The following is a 24,358-nucleotide window of genomic DNA, read 5'->3' as shown; positions in this document are numbered from 1 at the left end:
TCGGGGTTCATTAGAGAGCCACCCATGCAAAAGAGGCATCCGTGCCCCAAAAGCATCCCGCTCCTCATCTTTACTTTCGATGATATCCTCGAAACAGACATCAAAAGATAAACGCCGCCAGGAAAACGCACGCTTGGAAAGTAGGAAAATATCGTAGACCTTATCAAATCGTCCTGAAGAACTGGATGTAAAGTCACAAGTCATTTTCTGGAACTCTCAATCTTATCTAAAGAAAGAAAGGTTGCCATTCCTTTAATCTACAGACGAAAAGGAGCCAGCTGTACATCTGAAAATCAGCTGCGTATTGATCCTGCTCCTGTTAATATTCATGAAGCTATATCGTAAGACTGGAGATTTTAACACAGTGCCCCCAGACTCTAAATCAATTCCCATTGATTTCAATTGGCTTCTCCCATCCAAGCATCGACCTCACCCCTCCCTTGGAAACATGCTCTCAAGGTCCTTTGAAACACACTTGCTGTATAATGAACTCGGAAGGATTGCATGTGCTTATTGTTATGTTCTTTTCTTCTCCACCCGTTGAGCTTTTGAGGGGGTGGATACCATTATCTGATTTGATGTGAACATTTAAAAATTTGAACCTACACCCCACGGGGCTCCCATCAGGTTCTGGAAGCCAGAATAAATTCCTTCTCTTCATTCAGATTTGTCTGAAAAGTTCAAGGCTAAGGCGGTCATCTAACAAAATTGCATTTCTTGACACTGCCTGCTTCCAGGAGAAATATATACTGAAACATTTCTGGGTCCTGTTTGGCAGACTTCTGGGGGCTCCAGCTAAGCAAGTTTACAGGAGTGGCAGGTTCTCGGAGCAGGGGGTTGAAGGGTGAACTTAATTTGCTCCGCTTTTTTAAAATGCTGGGCTCTTGGGTCTGACCTTGCACTCCACTGAACTTTCCAGCACCTGGCATTCAGGTCTTTCCCTGGTGAGTTACGAGGAGCTAAGGAAACTCAGCAAATAAGCAGATACATGCCAAATCCGATGCCTAAATTAGGAGTTTCTATCTAGATGTTCGTGGTTTCACTTAAACACACCAAGCAGGAGATATCCGTGCTTCCATTTGTACCCCAAATGCAAAACAAAGTGCATTTTAAAAGTAGGACTATTCCCATTAAAACATTTAGTTTTCTAAGTGTCCGCTTCCCCAGCTGATAAAAAGCTGTACTAATTCTGGCAGTACTTACCCAAACAAAAATTCTGGGAGAGCTGCTTAGCCCAAGTCTGTACAACTAGGCCCCTGCATGACCACGGAGCGACAGTTTCATTCAGAAGAGTGATTTTGTGCTACTACACTGGGCAACATCACAATCAAGTTGACGACTTCCAATACCCAGTTTGTTCACAATTTTGTTGAATATGTGCAAGGCTTTCTCCCTGCATTCAACTATCCTTCCTCCTCTGACACTTTCTTTGCAGATTCATTAGCTGTGCCTACATCCGAGTTGCTTGCACATACACTATTTCAAAGTGCTGCATTTAGCAGCTATGAAAAACTTTAGGTTCAGAATACAATTATGATCAAATGGCTTTAAAAAGTTCTAAATATATGAATTTGGCTATATACGTTAAAGTCCAAATAACTAAACTTCATGTGACACTGGTTTCTAGCTGCCCTCAAAAGGCTTTCACATGTAACTGATTGAATTACACTTTGTCAGTTCCAATCAAACAGCAGGATTTTACTTGCATCTTTGGAAAAACTGAATCAATAATATATAGGTTTGGGGGAGAATCACATCCTAACCTCCCCAAACGTTACAGCTCTAACAGGGCAGCCATCCACACCCCAACCCAGCAAAACGCCATCACCGTCATTCCAACCACGCTGTACCTGCAGCAAGGCTGACTTGCATGGGAATTTAGAATAATCAACATCAATAAGGGTTGTAAAAATAAATACTGAAAGGAAAAAAAACAAGCTTCCTTTTTTGTCCTCTGCATTTCATTTTCCTTTCTATTCTTGCTACCACATGCTAAAGAAATGCAGAAGCTGACCCTTTCATGCAGGTTTACTACCAACCTGACTCTCTGTAGCGATGCTCCTTTTATCATTATGCAAAAACTCCGTGTCCCTTGCAATAAGGGACCTCCAGGCGAGCCCTGCTCTCTGTAAGATCACAAAGGTGAACAAACAACTGCGTGCCATCAGGGTAAGGGAGCAGCACGTTTCAAAGCAGCGAGCCCTGTAACAGCAGAGGACTACCTGTGCCTGGGGAACGCGAGCCACAGCCGTTGGCTTTTTGTTTTCAACTCCACAAAGCTTTGGGAGTTTTGGGCTTGGATTGCAGGGAATTTGGCGAAAAGGTCTGGAACGGTCCTGAGCGCACCAGCCTGCCCCGTCAGTTCCGATGTAAACCCCAACCCCAACATTTGGCAAAAGCGAGGTGGTAAGGACTTTTAGAACTGCAACTGCTAGTGGTACAGCACTGGCAACCTCCCTGCAAACTGCAAACCCAGCCCTGTTGTTCCACATATCCCTTTCACAGCTTCCTGAGATCCCCTGCGAGATGCTGCTCGTGCGCCCCGCTCCATTTCACTTTTCCTTATTCAAGCGCGCTCCCGCGTGCCCCCCGCCTGCCGTTTTCCCTTTCTGCAGGCTCCTTCCTGCCTCCGAGTGCCCTTCTCCTATCGCTTTCTCAATCAGAGGAGGCCGGACATCGCTTTGCTGAATGGGAGGAAGGCTCTGTAATTAACTGGATCCTTTGCTGTTTACACAAACACTTAAAATATACAGACAGCTGAAAGGTCAGCCTCAGCAGCACAGCGCAAATTAAACCGAGGCCGAGGTGATGCCTGCAGAAAGCCATTTAACTAATGAGGTGCTGCTCTCTTCGAAAATATTTCGGTTTTTGTTTGAAGACGATTGCTATTTATATTATCCCAAATTTAAAAAAAAAACTAAATGAGCTTTAAATGTATTGAGCCAACTAACATGTAAGCACCACCTGAAACGCTAGAGCCCAGCTGATTTCTGAGCAGGACCGAGCTAGCCCAGGAGATGAGAAGTATCTGAACATTTTCAGTGTGTTTCCTTCAGTTGTGAACTGTCTTGCTGGTGCCTCCAAACACTTGAAGAAGTGATTGCACTGACAGGATTATTTTCTGAAACAAATTATGCTTATAAAATGAACTTATGATCTTATATATCAACTACTAAAAAATGATACATAGCCAACAACAACAACAAAAAAAATCAGGAAAAGGGCACCGAGCACGCTTTGTGACCAAATTACCATAAGGCTCATTTCAACATAGCCCAAATATTCACGACAGTTTTTCAAAAATCGTTGTTTCAGAATATTTACAAAAACACAAAATTAATTGAGATTTATTCTGAATAAAATAATAAATTAGAGTTTAATTATCATTAACTGTAATCTGGAAAAACCATCTGTGCTTATTTACACATCAACCACAGTAAGCCACATTCGTGCCATCCGTCTTCAGAACACCACCGAGGCATATACTTAGCTTTAAGCACTTTTTTAAGCATCACTCACAACTACAGGATATAAGCACATGCTAAAAACTTTTTTCAAGTCAGGTCCTCACCCAGCAACTGCTGCTGCTTCTGACCCAAGGAGCTACACAGTATTATCGTGCCCAGCCTGTGCTCCTGTCTACAAAGGTATTCAGACTTGACCAACCTTAACTGAAGAGAGTATCTTGCTGCAACTGGCTGAGCCAGGCTTAACACAAAAAAAGGGGGGTTAAAACCACAAATAAGAAAGAATAACAAAAAATGCATTCCTCGGAAATTAGTTCAGCATTAATAAAGGAAACAAACTAAACACATCTTGATTTCCTCTTGTACTGTGTTTTCTATTAATAGTTAAGCAGTCAAGCTTACCAATGGCAAACTTCATAGGAGAGAAAATAAGTTTATCGAGTTGAATGTCATATAATATTTTAAAAGTTACTTTGAAATACTTCTAACAAGGAAGGCATCAGAAAACCTACACCTCGCTGTATTTGAATTTTGCCTACCTACCCACTTCATATGTTATAATTAGAGATGAAGAGGCAGCGTTAACATCTAAGCTAGGTTTGATGGAGGTTATTAATTTGAGCTCAGGACAAAGCGCTACGTATGGAGAGAACTATGACTTACGCACCTGAAACTGCCAAATGCAAAGTCTTCACTTATGGGATTTCCCTCAAATCAGATGTTCTGATGTCCCATTTCAGATAACATTTCAAAGAAATAGCTTTTGCAAAGCTGGGCTATACATAAAGTGACAGAGAACTTTCTGGTTTTTATTTGCATCTTCAGTGGACTCAACTGCAAGTCTAAGGACCGCGGGCTGTAACTGTAACGCCATCGCCCCGTCGTCTTCTGCCAGGAAACAGAAAAAGAGCCTTTCTGTTGGAGAGCTCTCCAGGTTTCTTTATCTGATGCAGGTGGGAAATGTAAAAGTAACATGCTTGCCTTTGACAGTTGCTCATGGGTTTTGCATCTCTGCTGCTGTGCCATGACGGATTTTAAATTTTGATAACCCATTTTTAGCCCTTTCAGACTAAGGCCATGAAATGCCGCAGCTCAAACAAAACCAGGTCCTGTCGGCCCATGTTCATACAAATAGCCCAAACCAAGATGATTTATTTACAACAGTTAATACAATTGGTAGTAACGACTTTATAGGCAACCTCTAAGTGCAGGCAAGATGAAAAATTTACTAAATTGGAGTATAAAAATTCATAAGAAAATGTACAGAATCAATATTTCATGGGCCTTGCTCTACCTTGCCTTACACAAATCTACTCCAGAGCTCACATTAAAATTTAAACCAGCTTCCTGCGACAAGTTCAAATGCTGGGGCTGTTTCATATTAGTTTAACTTCGGAGGGTATTTTTGTTTGTTTGTTTCATAAACTGGAAAAAAGCACTTAGGGAGTGGCACAGTTTGAGTGCTTGTGTGCCGCTTTTTCTGTTTTCCTCCCTTCTTTTAAGAATAAACTAATTGCTGACATAAATAAGGAGGACATTGCTTAAAAAAAAAAAGAATCCTAGAATACCTTTGCGTTCTCTTTAATACAGCATAGGAAGCACTGCTTAGAAATAATACCTGAAGAACACTCAACAGCCGCTAGTCTGGGAACAAAGCTTGAAAAAAAACCCACAACTTTTGGCAATAGCACTCGTATGGGACCAAAAAGATGTAGGGATGCCACTGAGAACAAGTAGTGCCTGGCCCACCTCCCACTGCCCCTGACAGCACAACCCAGGGAGTTGACCCAGCAAGGGAAGAGCTGGAGCTACTCGTTCAGAAACCTGGTGCCAACTGCAGACACCTCACACTGCTGGAAAACCCGGGGCTGCTCTTTCATGGTAGAAACTGGGCGCCAAATAACTGGAGGAAGGACATCTCTGACTTCAGCGAGCACATGGTGAGGAGTAAACTTGTTCATGTTCGCTCCATCAGAGGGACCAAGTCCTGGGTTGGCCTCTGCAAAATGAAACACCTTTCATTGCAAAGATGCTCACTCACACGAGGTTCAAAATGCAACAGCATGTTGTGATGGAAGCTGGGAACTTGATGGTTTATTCTTTTTTTTTTTTCTTTCCACAGGCACGTGCGAAGTCCATCCTTCACATCATCCTTCCTGACCCTGTTTGCATGATCTTGTTGAAGTTTTATGCACCACTTATCTTGACATAAACCAGTTTGTCCAGAACAAGGAAGATTTCTTTCTCTTTGAAGATAACAGAAAGGAATGATTAAAAATCACCTCCTTGATGTTTGCATATGGTTCACAAATAATAGAAGGAAAGGATAGAGCCCAAATATAGAGATGGAGAAAAAAAATCACCTGCAAGTATTTTATTTGTGCCTGCATGCTCATATACATTCAGTTGTGGTTCACTACAAATGAAAAAAAATCACAGATGTTTTTGGAGGACACCAAGTACACCTGGAAAAGGGTATCTCTACCACTGCACTCTTAAATTCCACGAGACTGTCTTCATCAATTTGAACAAATGTGGTGTGCCAGATTTCCAGTTTAGCTGTGCAATTGCGTGTGAAAATAGCGTTAATTATATAAGTGACTAATAGGAAGAAACGGAAGCATTTGCACAATTTAGGAGCAAAAATGAGTTTAAAAACTTATTCAAATGTATGACCATTAATGGTCGTATCCGGACTTGTACTTCTTGACAGCATCCTATTGCGCAAAAAGGCTGTATTCAGCTAGCTATTATGTTCCTTAAACGTTATCTAATCATTAAAAATAATTATTTTACTGGCACCAACAAGTATGATAGAAAAAATGTTATGTTCACTTTCTTAAGTTAACAGAAGACTTCAGCGTGTTAGCAAAAACTGGTGATCATTTATTACTTATTATACTGTAATTCATTAAGGTTGTAAGAAATATTTAGATACTTAATTGGCATTTAACAAGATAGCTATAGAGAGTAAATGAGACATTAAATCCTCTTCTAAAATGCCCATTAGGTTTGCTTTGGAAATTAATTGATCTAATTCACTTGCTGTAAACCACTCTGGTCTGCACCAGTTTGGAACTTGAAGATATTTAATGGCAGACAAAATCAAGGCTGGTGGATGTCCTCACACGGCGTTAGATCAAAGGCTAATACGGCGGTCACCTATATTTACGGCCCTAATGAACAGGCCAATAGGAAGCATTTATCTTAAATGCAGCTGCTCATCCCCTGGATGTTGGTCAGGGACCTGGAAAGGCTGCAGAGCGCCGGGCTCAGCGGCAGGGCTGCGTCCACCCTCCTGCCCCACAGTTCTGCTGAAGCCTGATCTCAGCCTGCAACCCAACTGAAACTTGTAAACTGAGTGCATTTCTACTTTTAGAAGCCCCCACCTGGCCTTCAGATGGCCTCAAATTTTTCTAAATGCAGTTTTTCATAAAGGCTTATTATTTTTGGAGTCCATTTCCTCCTCTTCGTTCTCGTAGATACAACTGGTGTCTCTTAAATGAGAATATAAAGTGGGGGAGAAAATGCGGCAGCCTTTGCAGCTTGCTGCTAACTTCTGCTTCTCACCGGCCTAAAGCACCGTGATAAATTCCCAAGGGAGCCCTAACTCTTCCCCTGAAGCCTCCATTAGCATTTCATACCTGTACATGGAGACACTCGTATCAATCACAACAGTACATGGGAACCACGTCCCTTAATTGTTAATAAAGTGCCTCGAGGTCCATCAGCTTCTAATAGGTTCTTTTTTTTTTTTTTAATTAATTTTCAGTGACTATTTCTAGGAAATTCATTGCTCATTTTTAGAAATAATAAAAAACCCTCAGTGTTTATCCACTATTAAGTATCTATTTTGATCCCTTATAAAATTTTGAACATACTGATTAATTCCAAGGAAACAAGGAAAAGCATCAGGGCCCGTAACGTCCTTATAATCACTACCAGCAATGTGAAACTTGCACACAGTTTGCACCTGTGTGCAATGGGCTATTCTTACAGGGACCTATGAATATCATCAGATGAAACTCAGAATCTTTGCCGCAGTCTACATCTTTCTGTTCTAAAAACACATTTAAAGGAGAGAAATTAGCTATTTATGGCCAGAATGTAATTTAAAAAAATTTTTTTTGCATGTCTCTAGAAATATTTCCATGCCTTGGGAATAAAAGCTATATTCTCCAAGGCAGTCAATCACCTTCCAATGGTGCTGTTACTACGTACCTTGTGCCCACACCACACAGCTCTGCTAAGAACACAGCCACCCGGAGATGCAGTGGCCTGCAGCATCTAATCAATATAACCACACCAAAGACACAGTCACAACAGCAAATTTCACAAAAACTCACAAAGCTGATAGGATGGCTCTTTGGTCTCTCACTGCGATGGAGAGGGCAGGAACAGGAGGCCAGGAAGGGCTCAATTTTGCTGGCTTTGCTAGAGGAAGTTTGCCAATACACGTGCCAGTAGACCAACGCTGACAAAACCTTTGAGAGCTGACAAGGCCATAGGTACATATTCCTGTCAAGGACTGTTTACAGTTTATGAAGGTCAGCTCTTCCTCTGGTGTAAATAAACCTCGCTCCAGTGACCGCAGCACAGACCCACCAGTATAAGCCAGTGGAGGAACTGGCTCCTTCCATCCCAAGAGCTACATCACTGCCACCAGGGCAGCAGCAACTCGCACAGATTCAAACACAGCCAACTGCTCCCCCTTCGCTTTCAGGGTGATTGCCTTTCGTATTTATGTTTTCTCCTCCAGGGACACATCAAGGGCCTGCTGCTGAATTTTTCAGGTGATACATTAGTGTCCAACGGCACCACAGCAGCACCGAGCACCTGCTATGAAGAATTTCTCCAGTCAGGGCGAGGAGCACTGAGGCCCTGGCAAGAAGATGCTCAGGACCTCCCAAGATACTGCTGAGAAGTGGCACCACCTTTATCTTCTGTGCCGCGCTCCACAGAGGTTACTGACATAGCAAATACCTTTTAAAAGACATACCCCCATGAAGAAAAAACAAATACTGAAAGCCAACAGAACTAATTGCATCCTCTTCCCCAGTTTTAAAATGACCATTTGTGATAGAAGACTTGCATTTTGCTGAGCCCGGCAGCTTTTTCCCTCTGCCAAGTCATGTGTGTGCCCCTCTTTCCAAATGGCATGCCCTTTGCCTCCCATGGCGTTTGAGGGTTAATCTTGTCATCTCCAGATCTTTCTAAGATGCCAGCCAAGCTCATCAGCAGTTTGACTCGGATGTCTTTTGGGGAATCTGGGTTACCCTTTCTGGGAGCGCTGTCCATTTGACAGAGAGGAGGCTGTGCTGCTGCAGCCCCATCAGAATCCCCGGCTACATCTGCTCTTGAAATCTCCAAATTAAACATTTAGAGCCGCAATTAAATCCAGAAGAAAAGAAAAAAAAAGCTGCAAACATTTTTACAGAACTTCATAGCTAATTTATAAACTACTTTTTTTTTTTTTTAATTCAAGCTCCCGTTTTGTTTAACTACTTTAATTTGTAGAAGGAACACATCTCTGTGCAAGGCGATGGATCAGAATTTGCCCAGGGACAAGTAATGAAAAATGCAAAAGCCTGAGCTGACATCACCGGGGTAATTTTTGTCATGTATCTAGTTTTAAACAGCTGCTCAGAAAATTAGGAACATTTATTTTTTAAAAGTTTGTCACTGTGTGTGTCTGTCACAAGTGTGCTCTTCCACAAGTATTTATCATTTCTTGCAAGAAGAAATTCAGACTGAAAAGCAGGAGATGGGTATGTACGTATATTTCCTATTCATGCAGATAAACTGGTACAAACATTCCCCTCTCTGCATCCACGTTTCTTTTTTTTTCTTTTTTTTTTTTTGTGCTGGAATACAAGAAATACTTTTCAATACAGGTGGCCAAATAAATCCTCGCTAGACACCTTTGCAAGCAGACAGGCTCTCAGATGCTAAGAATAAACATCCACATCTACAATAGTTTTACAGCAAATGTTCTACCTCTGCTGGAGTCAGTGAAGTTCAGGGCTGAATAAAATCCAGTGTGAGTTTGCTGAAAATAAGTGGCTTCAGTTCACTGTGGTTCATGGGAAGTCTGTTTTATTTTATGTGAGCTTGCAACCCTTGAATTTCAAGCCTGAAAAAACCTTAGGCAAAAACTAGCAATCAAATCATGTAGAGCCCGCGCACAGTCTGTGGTTTGCAACATAGGTTGACATAAAATTTTAGTGTGGGTTTTCCACCGAAAACTAAACTGAGGTTTGACTTCATACAAAAAAAAGAAAAAGAAAAGCACAAGAATTAGCTGTGCTTCGCATGCCTTGGGGTTTCAGAACATAAGCCTCCACGTTTGCTGGCACACATGCACACACACTTTCAAAACAATGTTATTTACAACGCAAACTGTGATTCCAAGAAACATCAGCAGAGTTATCGGGGAATCTGGGATGCACAGTTGTACCACCAACAACTGTAACATCAGGAACAGATTTTCAGCAGGACTAGGATGACAGTGAACGCAAACCACTAAAACCAACCTAGGAACATCCCTACGGTGGGTTTGTCTCCCTTCTCCTCCCGGCCTTGACCTACACAGCAGCACTCGCATAGCCTTGGCTCTGCATTGTTTCCCCATGCCAACAGCTCCTGACACCAGGGGAGTTTTGCTGCTGAGCATTTCAGCCAGGACCAACGCGCCCGGCTCCTCACATGAGCTGCAGCCCACGGCTGGCACCGGCCAGGAACCCCGCAGAGAAAGGAAAGCTTCACCATCCCTTGGCAGGCAGAGCCAGAGAGACGTTGAACTTCTGCCCGTATCCATGCCTGCCTGGACTTCAGAAAGCCGCCCCTGGTGCCCGGCCATTTCACAGCTCGCTGCCTGCTCCCCCCAGAGCCCTGCTGTTTAAATTTCTTTTTCAGGACCCTGCAGATTCAGAGCCTCTCCTGGCAACCCCACAAGCTCAGGCTGACGAGAAAACTTAAGTATTTTCCCAGCAGCTCTTATCAGGAAACAATGTGTCAAACAAGACGAAACTAGCTCTCCGCTCTTGGAAGATTTACTACAATTCCCCGCGCGCTCACAGAAGCCATGTTAACACTAACCAGCTACACAGCCACGGAGTGTAAATACGGGCTTCTCTCCCACGTAAAAAAGCCCTATAAACGCTGCCTGCGGTAAGCCCGCGCGGGTTTCTCCATCCTACCACTCGCCCTCTGATAAACATCTCCGCGGGGGTCTATGCACCGTGCTGTTGCAGACGCGGAGCTGCTGCCCGAGGAACAGGCCCACAGCCGGGGCCTACCCTGGGGAGCACCCGCGGTGCCTCCCGGCAGCCGCCCCACAGCGCTGCCACCGCCCTCCCCAGGGCCCGGGACTCATCCAGAACAGCCGGGGACCAGAGGGGTGCCAGCTCCACCAGTGGCTGCCACATCCAAGGGGAGGACGGGACGAGTTTCCAGGGGTTCTGAAGGGAGGCAAATGGAAAAGTGCTGTAGATGCTCGTCCGGCACCAACTGTTACACTATTTATGACCCTGTGTGAAGCACGGACGTGAGTGATTGTTGTCTCCTTTAAAAATAAATGCCCGCTGCTAAATAAATAAAATAATTGCAATTTTTTTTCTGTTCTATGAGATGTCTCCAGCTCCGTTTTTTTTTTCTTTTTTTTAAATCACATTTTTAGCTGTAAAGCACAAGGGAAAATGAAGATTAGGGGTTAAATGAAGGCTGATAAAGAAACAAAGCAGAAACTCCTAATCTTGTGTATATCTTGGTTTCAAATCCTTCTGAGATTTGTTTTTTGTTTGAGCACTGGGGTCTTTCTGAATCCAACATCCCTTGTTTACACCAGCCAGAACAACACTAAATCATGGTCACCCTCATTATGCCATTCAATAGGGCCTAGAACACAGAACCAGGACAGTTTAGGATCCCGAGTCTCCAGGGCAAATTAACTAATGCTATAAATTAAGAAGAACTCCGTTCATGCCAGCAGCTACATCTTCCAAAGCAAGCAGCAAACACAGCCCCTAAATACTTCGTTAAGTGCTTGTCTGTACTCGACTGGGGTTGAAGGAATTATGGGTTGATAACACTGGAATTTATTAGGGACTGGATGGTTTCTGGGCTTGTTAGGAAGCCAGAAACATGGAAGCAGAGCATGCATCTGGCTGGGGGCATTGGCCGTGGGTGGAGAAGCAGCAACGTGGAACCCACCAAACTGAAACACTCCCATACAGTTCCCCACAGTAAAAAAACATCAAGTTGTCACACGTGGCACCGTCACAGTCCTTAGGGCATGCGAGCAAGGTAAAATGACATCGGTGTCTATGAGAAGATGTCCCAGATTTTTGAGCCTAAGGAAGTGAAGGCAGAATTGGACCCAAGGTGCTGCCTGCAGACTCCTGCTCTCCCCCCAGTAACACTAGCACCTGCCCCCGCAGTGTCAGCCTTCTTCCCAGCACATCTGATGGGTTCTTCCACAGTTCGCAAAACGACACCTGCTGAAACTTAAGCTATTAGTGCAGGTAACGAAGCCATCGCATGGAGAGCATTCACATTCTCCACCTTGTCAGAGCAAATGACTTTGCTGTTCAGGATAGGTGTTGCCAAGCATCTGCGTGGATGTCAAATACTTCAGTTAGGAAGTACACCTGTAACTGGACTGGGCTTAATTGAATCTTTGTGCTAGCTAGACATTTCCAAGGCTTCAGTTGTGTCATACAAAAATATCCGAGTGGACCTCTATTAGTGTAAGTTTTCTTTAGGAAAAACTCTTCTGTTGTCATTACTTGGGCTATTCTGCTAAATGTAACAGCCACTGATAATGCAGGACTAGCCTCCTGCAGCTAGTGGAACCCGTAAAGTACCTGGAGAAGGAGTAACAAGACAAAAAGATGGATAGTGAACAACCCTTTTTGCCCTGCTTATATATGCCTCACCTCTGCTTCAGGCAGTGCTGCCCAAAGCATAGTGCAGCACAGCCTGACCCAGCCAGGTCAAGAAGCCAATTCAGTTACTGGAAATGCCGCAGCACTCCACAAGAGCTAATTTTATTGACAAAGAGCTAAATTAGTGCAGGTGTGCTGTGCTGCAGAGGCTTCCAGCACTGTATTAAAGCTAGTGTGGGTACGACTGCCAACAGCCCCTGGTTTAGCTTGCTTGGGTCCTGCTGGAAGCAAAACTGAGTATCAAGACCAAACCAACACCAGCAGCTGCCAGCTGCTGGGGTCCCATGCTTTCTCCTAAATTCCCAGTACAGAACTTCATGCTTTTTTCCTCCTCACTGCCCTTCTTCTGCCCTTTCACCCACCCTTTCTAACTGGGCATTTCATCCCACATCCTTCCTTACAGCTCCTTGCATTCTTCCCTGATGCTGGAGCCATTGAGTCTGTATCTACAGACAAACCCGGGACCAGACCGCATCCCACCCCACAAGAGAAGGTCCTGGCAAACTGAAGTTACTTTAGGCACAGACAAGCACGGACAGAAAAGAGATGGGAGGCAGGGGATGCTACTTCATACAGCAACAAACCGCAGCCCCATGACTGCCTGCAGCCCCATGACTGCCTGCAGAGAGCTTCTTACCTTGGAGCAGTCTCTAGATGCCAGTCTTCAGATGTCGTGAGCCACTGCTCTGTCACTGCTAGATGCTTCCCAGAGCACTGACGGCAAAGGTACCCAAGTGTCACAACTTCTCAAAAATGTTTTTAAACAAGATACCTCATAATAAATAGGCAAGGACCTGATATCCTTCCCTGAGATATGGGACAGACAGCATCTAGCTCCCGCTCTGCACCAGGCAGGGAGGAGATGTTAACCCCAGCCCCCAGGTAGCAGGTGAATGCACTAAGCAATCTGTTACCAGCCCTATCCTTGCTTGGCCCAACCTGTTTCACACACACAGGTGCAGACCTCACAGACTGGGACTAACAAATGAGCTTTCTTCACAGAAATAATCTATTGTTTCATTCTTAAGTGGCATCAATTTTTTGACTTCAACAGAATTCAGGATCATAAAAAATCATTACGACCTTCTAGGCAGGTTCCTTGCTGGAGTACTGCTTGGCTGTACTTCCAAAACACAGAGAGCTGTCGCAGTAGGTGTCTCAGAGGGGCTCTATTCAATTTCCAGGTTAGCCACAGACTTTTTACATGATCATGGGTGAATCCTATTCCATCTCTTTGCCTCATTTCCCTATTCTTTCCACAGGAGATCCTGTGAGGGTAAATTCACTGCTGCCTGCAAAACCTGGATGGGGTGCGATTGGGGTACTTCAAGAAGATCACTCAAATCATGATCAGAGGCTGCTTAAAAAAAAAAAAAAGAAGTAAGATGATGGTGACGCAAGTAAAGCCTCAACAAGGCAGCACTGTGTGAGCCCTGTGTGCAATAAAACAACATAACTCTCAGAATGTCTACCCATCTCTGCAGATGACAGATTTTCGGATTTAGAAGAGTCATATATCAAAAATAAGATCCCTCCTCTAAAGTCCAACCTTGCAGGGCTGAGAAAATACAGCTCTGCTGGGGATTTTGCAAGGGCCAAGAAGTTAGAAAATTTACTTCATTTTGTGATGGCTTTGTTTGGGACACCTAATCTCTGAAAATTGCATAAAACTGCATTAAACACGCTTTGCACACTGTACCGAATATCCATCAAATGATAACAGCTGTCATCATACTGCCCTGGTCTGAATTTGAACCTCAAAACTCTCGGTGAAATAGTGTTTTATCAGAGATATATCTACAGAATACTCCAGACAGAGAAGCTATCAGTGTGTAATCATGGTCTGTAAAACAGCTGATGACTTCAGTATGCTTTTGCTACTCTTTAAATAATCCCCAATTCCTCTCAGGAGCATTAAAATCTGTCCTTTGGAAAATAAAGCAAGATACAGTATTAATAAAAAGTTTGAGTGCTGTGCTCAGTTCAGTTGCATTTCTATTGACTGTCACGCTCTCAAAAAACATTAGAGAAGGTTGGTCCTCCAGAGACCTTGCCGCGATGGCAAAAGAAAGCCTGGGCAATTATGTAAAGGCACCGCACTCCTGTTTTATTTAGCAGAGAGAGGGGTTTTTTTCTTCTTACAGCCCTTTTGTGCTCCCAGATGTTTTAATTACTGAGGAAAGGGAGCGGATGATTCTGGCCATATGTCTCCATTCCGCATAAATAAATATTGTCGCCAGCCCAGCTAAGTTTCGCAGAGCTGTCGATGATCCCGCTGACACTAAAGCTGTCGGGCCCGATAAGCATCTTCAATCCTTCAGTGAGCATGCTAATTCCAGAAACACTGAGACTGATATCCCATGAAAATATTCAATCTAGAAACAATTAGGCTCACATTGCTGCAAAATGGTACCTCTAGGAATTCGGGCGCTCGCTTGATTGGAGCCACGAGTCCAAGCTTTAAGTGGAGCCACCGCCAGGAACGAGTGAGGAGGAGAGAGCAGGTGAAACGGCCTCCTCGGAGCTGCAATCTCTGTGCCACGTGTCGAAGCTGCTGTGGGCCACGTTTTCCATTCTCTTGCCCATCCGCGCAATCCTGGGGGACAGCAATGTAAGAAAGGGATTTAGCTCTGTGTTGCAACTTTTTTGATTAATGCATGCAACATCAACTGTTTTTATTGCAGTGCATTTGGAAATAAACAATGGTCAGGCTTTGTTTGTGTGAGACAGCAGGAAAACACAGTTGCAAACCTTCCCTCAGCAGCTTTCAGCCTAAACAAACAGTCTAATACATCCTTTAGAAAAGGATGTGTAACCACAGTGACTGTGGGGGGCTGCAAACAAGTTATGAAAGCTGTTAAGCAGAAGGGAGCAATTTAAGAGGGAAGAAATTAGCTAAATTAACTGACAGTGAAGAGGGAGGGAGGCAGGACGGGACAGCCAGTGTCAATGCAAGACTGTGACTTTTCTGCTAAGTTCACCCAGCACCAAAACTCCCCGGCAATCCTGAAGCTGCAACCTGGGAGCCAGGAGCGGAGGGGCCTCGAGAAGCTACTTCAAAAAGCTGAAGCTACAGGACAACAAATTAAGGTATCAGCAACGTGAGACTCCACATACAATCCTAATTTCCACAGTCGAGCAAATAGGTCTAAATCTCAGCTCCCAACGGGCCTCCAGGCCCTTGTAGTTGCCTATTTTATAAACTGCCCAGTTGCAGGCAACGCTTTTTGCTTATTGCCTCCTGGTTTCACTCGGTGTTTGCTGATTCAGAGGGGACTCCTGATTTTCATTGACAATACAGAACCAAAAGGTCTATTTGATGCCACGTGCAAATAAAACCAGAGGACTGAAACATGAATGTAGAAATTAAGAAAAAACGAACAAAGAGAAGAGAAAAAAGATGCAGCTCATCCACTCAACAATCCTGTATTTGTTCTCTAGGTCATGACATTAAAGAAGAACCAGCTTTAAAGAGTACTTACATACGGTACACACTTCAGGAGCTGCACTGTCCAAAAACCAGACTTTATGGACAGAAGATAGGAAACATTCATTTGTTCTTTTATGTGAACCTTTTTCCACCAACTCTTAATTTCATTGCCAAGTCCCTCTGAGATGACACACCAGTAAAACAAGCTGAGATACTAGCACAAACCAGGCCGTGCACAATTTCATGGAGCGAGCCAGGCTATCCAGCATCGCCTCTCGTTAGCAGAATACAGGAGGTTGTTCTCATAGCCAATTACATGTCAATGTAAATATCTGAGGATAAACCCAGACACAAGAGGTCCTTGTTGAAGATGTAAAGTCTGAAAGCGCTTAAAATATTTAAATCCTTGGTGAAGTTTGCTTGCAAAAGCAACATTCTCATAGCTCCCACAAACTGAACCACAGCTGAGAGACACAGACAAAATCTAAGCGCTGCCCTTACACAGGAGAGGAAGCGTTCTCAACAGCTTAAAGCCTATTCCCACTTATGATTAAAACCATAAAGTAACTAAGAAATTCACAGTTAGGGGCAGCAGTTAATCAAATCTGTTTGAAAAGCGATGGTCTTATGAACAATTGGATAAAATGTGAAATCCGTACACAACTGAACTTTTACCTTCTTGCAGTGTCACTACCAGTGTGTGCACATAAAAACAAAATGAGAAAGGAAAAATGGTTTTATGCCTAATGCCCAACGGTGACTGCCAAATGTCTGAGAGTGAACTTAGGAGCAGCATCAGAAATAAATGAATAAAATCCCACCTTTGGCGTTAAGTGGTAAAAAGAAAACATTAAAATCACTTGTGATCTTGTCTCCAGACTGTGCAGCACTACTCTAAAAATATGAAAGTGTTCAGACAACCGCTAAATGAATCAAACAGAATATTTTGCTTAAGTTTAAAACAACAACATTTAAATTTTATTTTTCAGTTGATGATATTGCGAATGGGAGCAAAATGAGCAGCACTGAAACACTGCAAAGGAAGCTGCTCCTGAGACATTTCTAACACAACCAGAATAGAAAACTCCAGCTGACACTTCCAGTTCACTTTTGCCAAAAGAATACACTGAGATAAGCATTTAATTTTTATTTTTTTTAAAGGCTTATCCAAAAAATAGCATATGGAGAGAGAATTATTTTCTGCTGAGCTAAAGCGCAGGATGAAAAGTCTGGAGATCTGAATTTTTAATCTTAGTGACAGTAACATTGTATCAAAAGTAAATCTACTGACATTAATAGCTACAGAAGATTTAAGATTAGCTTAAGCAAGGTCAGAATCAGCATGTAGATTCTGGGCCCAGCATTACTACAGACTCCCATTGTGATCTTGGGCAAAATCCATGTAGTGATGGAGCGATTCCATGGAGTGATTTTAGGAGCCTTGAATTTTAGATGACTACATTAAGCAATCTCAAAGCAAACAACCACAAAAATGTACTTTAAGTGCTCTGAAAATCCCGAGCTTAGCTTTTCTATGATTTAGCTCTCCCACCTTTTAAAAAATTATCATTACGAAGATGGCCATTTTCATAACAGTGGCATTCTTTAATTCTTTACTAAAAGCAAATTACTTCAGGATTCTCGGGAGGCACTGGAGAAGCTTAAAATTATATTTAATTTATCAGTACTTCTTCAGATGTATCAATTATCATTAATGTGGGCCAGAAAGATAGAAAAGAAACACTTCTCCCCAAGAAAAAGCAAGCACAACGTAAGAAAAATAAGTCATGTTCTTTTCCCATCTTGTTGAGCGTTTAGCAAGTCATGGCAAACTCCCCGCACCTCAACTATGACGCTTAGAATGCATTTTTACTCATTCGTAAAGCAAATATATAAGCATATATATGTATATGGTACATTTCTTGCTCTAAATTGCTGATACAGATTTGTCACACTCAGATTATGTGAGCCACTATATTATTTTATACCTGCACAAGATACATAAATTTACATTTTAAAGCAGGTCATTACTACGACTAATTTCTAAAACTCTTCTTTTCTTTTTTTTTTTTTTCCAAATTGTGATTAAAAAAGACAAAGTCCAAACTTCAGTTTGTCATTAGCAAAAAACTTGATAGCACTTGACGTCTCTTGAAGTTGTGAACGCTGAATTCCCAGCCTCAAAAAACAACGTCCTTGCAATTCAGATGTCACAACTCACAAGAGAGTATTCCTAGAAGGCTCCCGGCAAGACTGAGTCAAAACAAATTGAGAACAGCAGTTAGGAGCCAGTGAAAGGAACCCCTGGTTGTGAGAACAAGCACACTACAGGTGAAGCATATCAGTGCTTCCAAAAACCCAGGCTTAGTGGACCCATGCTGAGTCCATGGGACCAAGAAAGGTAAGGGACAGACATAGTTTTCCCATCTGAAGCTCAGCTCTGAAAGGCTGGAATTTCTCTATCTTTGCACAAAAGTGCAATGAGCCATGGGACTGATATAAATACATTTCAAATACCTTCAGTCATTAACACTTGTGTGTGTGTCCTGGAGCGTGTGAGGATGTTGTCATCATGAGGAACAGTACTTACCCCGTCCTACTATAATGCTTCCATAATGCCTCCTGATGCTCTACCTGCAATGTGTACTTCACCTTCACATACTGCCTAGGCTCAGAATTTGTGTATCTTCCAATCTAGAACGATATGAAACCGTCTAAAAGCTGCCATCAAAAATTATGTCAGTAACTTCCATCCTATGGGATGCAGGAGTGAATGACTGCTCCCACAGAGGGGTTTCTAATCCAACAACAATGGCAGTCAAAGATCATAACCAAAGAAGTAGCTACTGTCTTATCACCAGACCACTATCTCTGGGCCCAGCTTAACATCTCAAGAGATGTTGCATGCAACCTAACCCCAGAATACTTTAAAAAGTATCAGAGGGGTGACACCGGGGTGGGGAGTGAAGGTTTTTCATATGAATTATGGAAACAGTACAAGCAAAATCCGTTAATAGTATGATAAGAAAGATACAATGGACTCTGAGGGCAATATTCTTTCTTTCTCAGCAGTGTATTTTTTTTTTTTGAAACTGCTTTCCTTCAGCAAGATTTTATACCATAAATTGAACTGCATCTCACGGGAGTATCAAGCATAAAACAAACAAAGTAACTGTGCTTTTGATGAGCAAACAACTTCAAAGAGCACTAGCATGTTTATCTTGAACACAGGGTTCCCACCAGAGCACAGATGAACGAAGTTCAGTTTCCAACAGGACATCTCTCTGCCAGAGCCCGGCCACAAGCATTTAAGAGGGGTGGGGGGAAGCTTTATCATCAACCCAATTTTAGAGTCATCATTTTTTCTGTGTTGCAAGTATGTTTCAGGATGCCACTGGGAGCAGAGTGGATACGGCTCTCTCTTAAACAAACAATAGCTGCCTTCAGGAGGAAGTCTCACAGGAAACAGCCCCAAGAGCTTGCAGTGCCTGTGCCCTAACACCTGCCAGTCCTCGTGGGCCCCCACTTTGCCTAGAGCTAAGCAAAGTGCCTCAAGTGTAGGTCTACACCCAAAATGAAACTTCAGGCATGAGCTTCAAAACCAAAGCTCACTAGTATGTTTGACTAAATGACGTTCTGTATTTCCATAAGCTTAAAATATCTTTATTTCAACAACAGTAACTGAAATCTCAACAGAACGCAGCAAAATACTACTCGAACGTCTCCAGAAAAAGGAAATGTGAATTGTGAATTAAGAAAATGCTGTCCATCTAAGCAAAATACTGTCCTAGCCCTGTTCTACAACCTATCTTTTCTGAGGTACCAAAAAGTTTCTGGAAGTTCATACAGAAGAAAGTCATGAAATTATCTTCATATCTGTGAGTCTGCAGTCGAATCACCCTACTCATATTGTCAGCTATTTCTTTGCACAAAGAGGTAGAAGTAAGAGTAGAGACGGTTCTCATCCTGTGATTCTAGAACAAGGACATAGATGTGCAATGTTACTCTACTAGTGCAACGCAGGGAAAGGTAGTAAGAGCTTAGCGTATGACATCAAGGACAGGATCTGCTCACAGGGCCACGAAACAACTCTCTAAAGAGGTAGACATAGTTATCTTACAAGTCTTGTAGGAAAGAATTCATGAGGAAGCTGAGGTTTTGTAAGAAGCTAATGGCAAGGAGCTGTTTTAATTATTCTCCAACTCGCTGACTCCACCTTCATCAGAATATATTAAATAAAATGTATGGATGCTCGAGACTGGAATGCTGCAGTTCATAACTACAATTAACCACTATTAATTAATAGCTGAAAGATAAATGAGCCATGGGATCCATTTATTCCTGGGTTGGGAGTATTTAAATTCACAGTAGGATGCCAGCCCATTTTTCACAGCAGTGAATTAAAGGAAGTGTGAATCAAAGCTCAGTGCTGTAAGTTACTGGAGACATTTTCAGATCTGTTTGTTTCTTCTCATTTAAATGGTGAAAGAAGAGAAAATGACAGATGCACCGAAATTTCACTGGCAGAACAAAGAGAAAATGGTTGTATTTCCCATTCAGAGAGATGAGGTCTGGATCTCACACCTTCCCCTCTTCTTACCCAGTTCCATCTCTTTAGTGTGGACAAGGAAGATGATTTCCTGAAACTGTGCGATGCAGGTGTTACTCTGCTCTCACTCTACCTGGAGCCTGGAGTGCCAAAGTACTCCTGGCTGATAAGACAGTTTGCTCAGCATGCAAGCAACATGTTCAAGAAAACACTCATGACCTTGCTTACTTCTCCTCTATATCAAGGACGTATCCTGCCTGAGATGGATTCTTAAAATTCAGCCAAGACTGGTTTCGCCCTCTATTGTCTACTTGTGCTTGGAAAATCCCATCCAAGTCTTGCAGTAAAACAACACGGGTACTTTCCATTACTTCTCCAGGAGAGTTAAAATGTGAATTTTCTCAGAGTATGTTCCAAGATGATGACGTTCTTTCCAGAACTGCAAGGAAGACTGTCATTTAAGCCTCAGTGGAGCAATGATTAACATCACTATTAGCAACTGATTTAAGAACAGCCTCAGGCTTGTACAGGCTAAGAAAGCAGAGCCTACCTGCCCAGGTTGGAAAAGCCAAGTGAGGCTGTCACGTTCCCTGGCTGCTTATGATGGAAAGGGACTGTCCAATGAATTACCTTGTAGCAATCTCAAAGAGCTGGTTTCTATTCTCCACCTGAGAAAAGTGTTACAAGGAATAAATGACAACCTCTGTTAATGTGATAGTGTGAGTTCTGAAGTAGAGAAATGACTGAACCTTGGAAGATCTGAAATTCAGGTTCTTTCCTATATTTTCTGTTAAAAGGCTACCTTTCCAAACTAGAGTTCATTAAGCACTGGAATTCATGTGCTATGAAAACTCCAGTATTTTTCATTAGACTTCCCTTTCTAATTCAGACAAAAATATAATACTTGTCAAGGGGAAAGGGTAGAGCAGAAAGTTCCGAATTATTTTTTTACTGGAGAGCATAGAAATATTTTGCTTTGTTAATAACATTATTTTAATATTCTTATATGATGTGCATTTTCTTCCAACCTTGTAACCCCTCACAAAAGATGGAGTTCAGTGCTGCATGGCCCCCATTCTCCTATAAGGGACTTTTACACATCCTTCTTAAAAATCTTTGATTTTGAAAAAAAATTATTTTCTACCAAAAGGCCTTCAGGAGGAAGCTCCTAAACAGTTTTCTTTCTAAAGCACCAGTCTGGAAAAGAATCTCCAAATTCTCAGAAAAGCAGGTTGTCCTACATGGTTTTTATATCCCGTGCTTCCTTTAAGATCAGAAACACCAGAATCCTTTGTAGTATTTTGACTCTTCCAGTTCTCCAAAAACAACATTCAGAGAAGTATGAAACTGAAAAATATTTATGGATAAATATGGCTAACTTTTTCTTATTTGAAAAACTTCTCAGCACCAGATTTAAATGAAGATTTGAGATGGTTCTTCTTGCAAGAAAGCCCTTGTCTTGTCCCTACTCCTTGACATTATAACATCTTCTCAACGTCTAAGAATTTTGTGGTGGTAAAACACGTCAATGATAAAACCTTTAAGAAACCAGGACATAGTTTTTACTCTTACAAAGCTGTCATTGATTCCAAATAATCTTAATGTGAGTTACTACACAGTGATAAAGGACTTAAGTATTCCCGACTGATCCCCCAATAATACGCAGATGTTATCAATTCATGCAGGAAATACCCAATCTGCTCATTTGTTATTTGTATGCAATGAAAATTGAGGAATATGCATTTAATTACTGGTGTGAATCCTCAAAAGAGTATGGTTTCATTAACACTAGACCCATCACACAATGCATTCTTCCCACAGAAAAAAAAAAAAAAAAAAAACAAAAAAAAAAAAACCAAAAAAACAATACCCCCTGCCCTAGTATCACAAAACCAAAACAGGAATTATTTTGTCAGAAGTTATTTTTCTATAAAGATAAAAATGTGGAAATAAAAAAGAAATCAGATTTCACTATTAATTAGAGTAGCATGTTCACAAGAAAACAAAAGGCATGTGGTTAAAATAATTGGGCCATAAAGCCTTTTGGCTGTGAGAAATGACTTTCTGTTTTCAGCCGTGGCCCTCCAGCAGGCAGCGTGAAACCAGGACTTCTCTCAGGCTGAAGAACCAAGTCCAAAAAGAAGAGCTCCGCTTTTGCATATTATGCTTTCGTTCTTTGCTGAATACTTACAATGCATACAAACACGTTGTTTTAATGCTGGATTTTCTGCAGATGGCTATGGGCTGGACATGCCAGAAAGGGGTCTTGCTACTCCAGCTCTCTGCCATAGGGCTGCATGAGGAACACGAGCGGCATCCCTGCCAGAACGGGGAGGAAGGAGCAGACCCTAAGGGAGTTAGGGTGAGGCTGGACCCTGCAGATGGCTGCAGGGGGCCAGGATATCACTGCTGATGTGCTCCTTGGGGTATGGGCCAGGCCGTTCCTCCCTGGCTGCAGTGACCCCTCTGGGCTCGGGCCTGCAGGGCAGAGGCTGGCCCTCAACAGCCCCGTTCGCACCCAGTTTAAGGAGCCCAGTTTAAGGAGTCTGTCACCACCACATAGCCTATGTGCCAGGAAGGGTTCAGCTAAAGAGACTGGGAAACACTGCCCTATTGAAGGCAAAATGCCCCCACATTAGTAGAGAAGATAAACAGAGCGCCTGATAGCACTTTTTTGTACCTACAGATCGTGGCTATCTTAGGCCACATTCTGCCATGGTGGTTGGAGACAGAGACCAGAGCTGCTTCCTGATTCTGTCTTTTTTCCAGTGAAATAAGAATACACCAATTTGTAGTCTCTAACCCCACAAGAAACTGTGAGCATCGCTTCATGTTTGTAGAACCTTATAGTTGGAGCTTGCCTCTCCTCTGACCCCGAGCCAATGAAACCCCACTTCTGAGCTGAAACACAGAGAAGAAATACAAACTAATAGCATTAGAGACCATTAACCCAGAACACAATTCTCTTCACGAAACACACAGGACAAGACAATGTTAAAAGGACACAACTGAACACACTGGTGTTCATTTTTAACCTCATTGCCTTACCTCCAGTAGCACAACCAAATGTAATTACAGCCAGCAGCAAAAGGAAAAGCAAGATCAGAGACTCAATCCTGATTAAAATAAATAAATACTGAAAATATAGAAAGCATATGGGCACTGAAGAGCAGCATATGGATCACGTCCTGAAGTACAAGGCCTACCATATGCTTACAGAGCCTGGTTCAAAGGAAAACCTCGCTCCCTCCTCCCGATGTCTTTGGCTAGGTCACGAATCAGCTGCCTCCCAACATCTTGTGCCATTGGGCAAGTTTGCTTTTGAATAATAAAGCAAGTTTCAGCTCAGCATGGGGAGAATCCCAGGTAGAAAATGGACAGATGGCTGGTCCTAGTTAAGCAGGCAGAGACGGAGACGAAGCATTCCCCTTTGCCTTCTCTCAGACCAACCCGTTCATTGTGTCCTACACCAGCTGTATGTATCTAACCCTCCTTACCTTCTGTTTCCTTAAGAAAATAGTTCTTAATTTTTTTGACCTCCTGTGTTGACCTGCCAGCCCTGCAGGGAATCCTAATGAGCTGTTAACATTGCTTGGGATATGGCATCCGACCAGTTTGTGGAGTTCTTCAGCCTCTTCCGACCAAAGCTCCCATTTTTTCATGCTTCACTGGCCCCAACCAACCCCATCTGCCTGTAGATGTCTAGCATATGTTACGTGCCTGGCACTGCCCTGCAGGAAACGATGCCTTGCAGCTCTTCCAGTGTCTGGCATATGATAAGGACAATTTAGATAGCAATCAAGGAACAGGATTGCTCAAGTGTGGGGCTAGAAGAGGAAGAAGGAGACAGTGATGACTGGGCCCAGAAGAAAGGATTTCCTGCCATACTGCAACTGCGGTGATGAAGGGAAGAGAGAGACCATCCTAGGCGAATGCAAAGCTCATTCTGAGAACTTAAAAAGAGTCA

General features: G+C 42.7%; 1 protein-coding gene across 34 annotated transcripts in view; it reads right to left on the bottom strand.

The window, feature by feature from the left end:
* LOC308178992 (uncharacterized protein) overlaps positions 1-24,358 on the bottom strand; it is a 383,170-nt gene that overhangs the window by 206,163 nt on the left and 152,649 nt on the right. For 18 of the 34 annotated variants that reach the window (XM_080558354.1, XM_080558387.1, XM_080558376.1 and 15 more), the window contains exon 1: positions 13,050-13,173. The gene's annotated coding sequence lies outside the window, so the exon portion shown is untranslated. Of the gene's footprint in view, positions 1-10,707; positions 10,928-13,049; positions 13,183-13,495; positions 13,679-14,825; positions 15,009-24,358 lie in introns of those variants that run through there. The other 16 variants (XM_080558380.1, XM_080558383.1, XM_080558384.1 and 13 more) reach the window with 8 other exon arrangements.

The sequence above is a fragment of the Anser brachyrhynchus genome, assembly GCF_964034855.1.
Source record: "Anser brachyrhynchus genome assembly, chromosome: 16".
Taxonomy (NCBI): domain Eukaryota; kingdom Metazoa; phylum Chordata; class Aves; order Anseriformes; family Anatidae; genus Anser; species Anser brachyrhynchus.
This window is presented reverse-complemented; position numbering and strand designations above follow the sequence as displayed.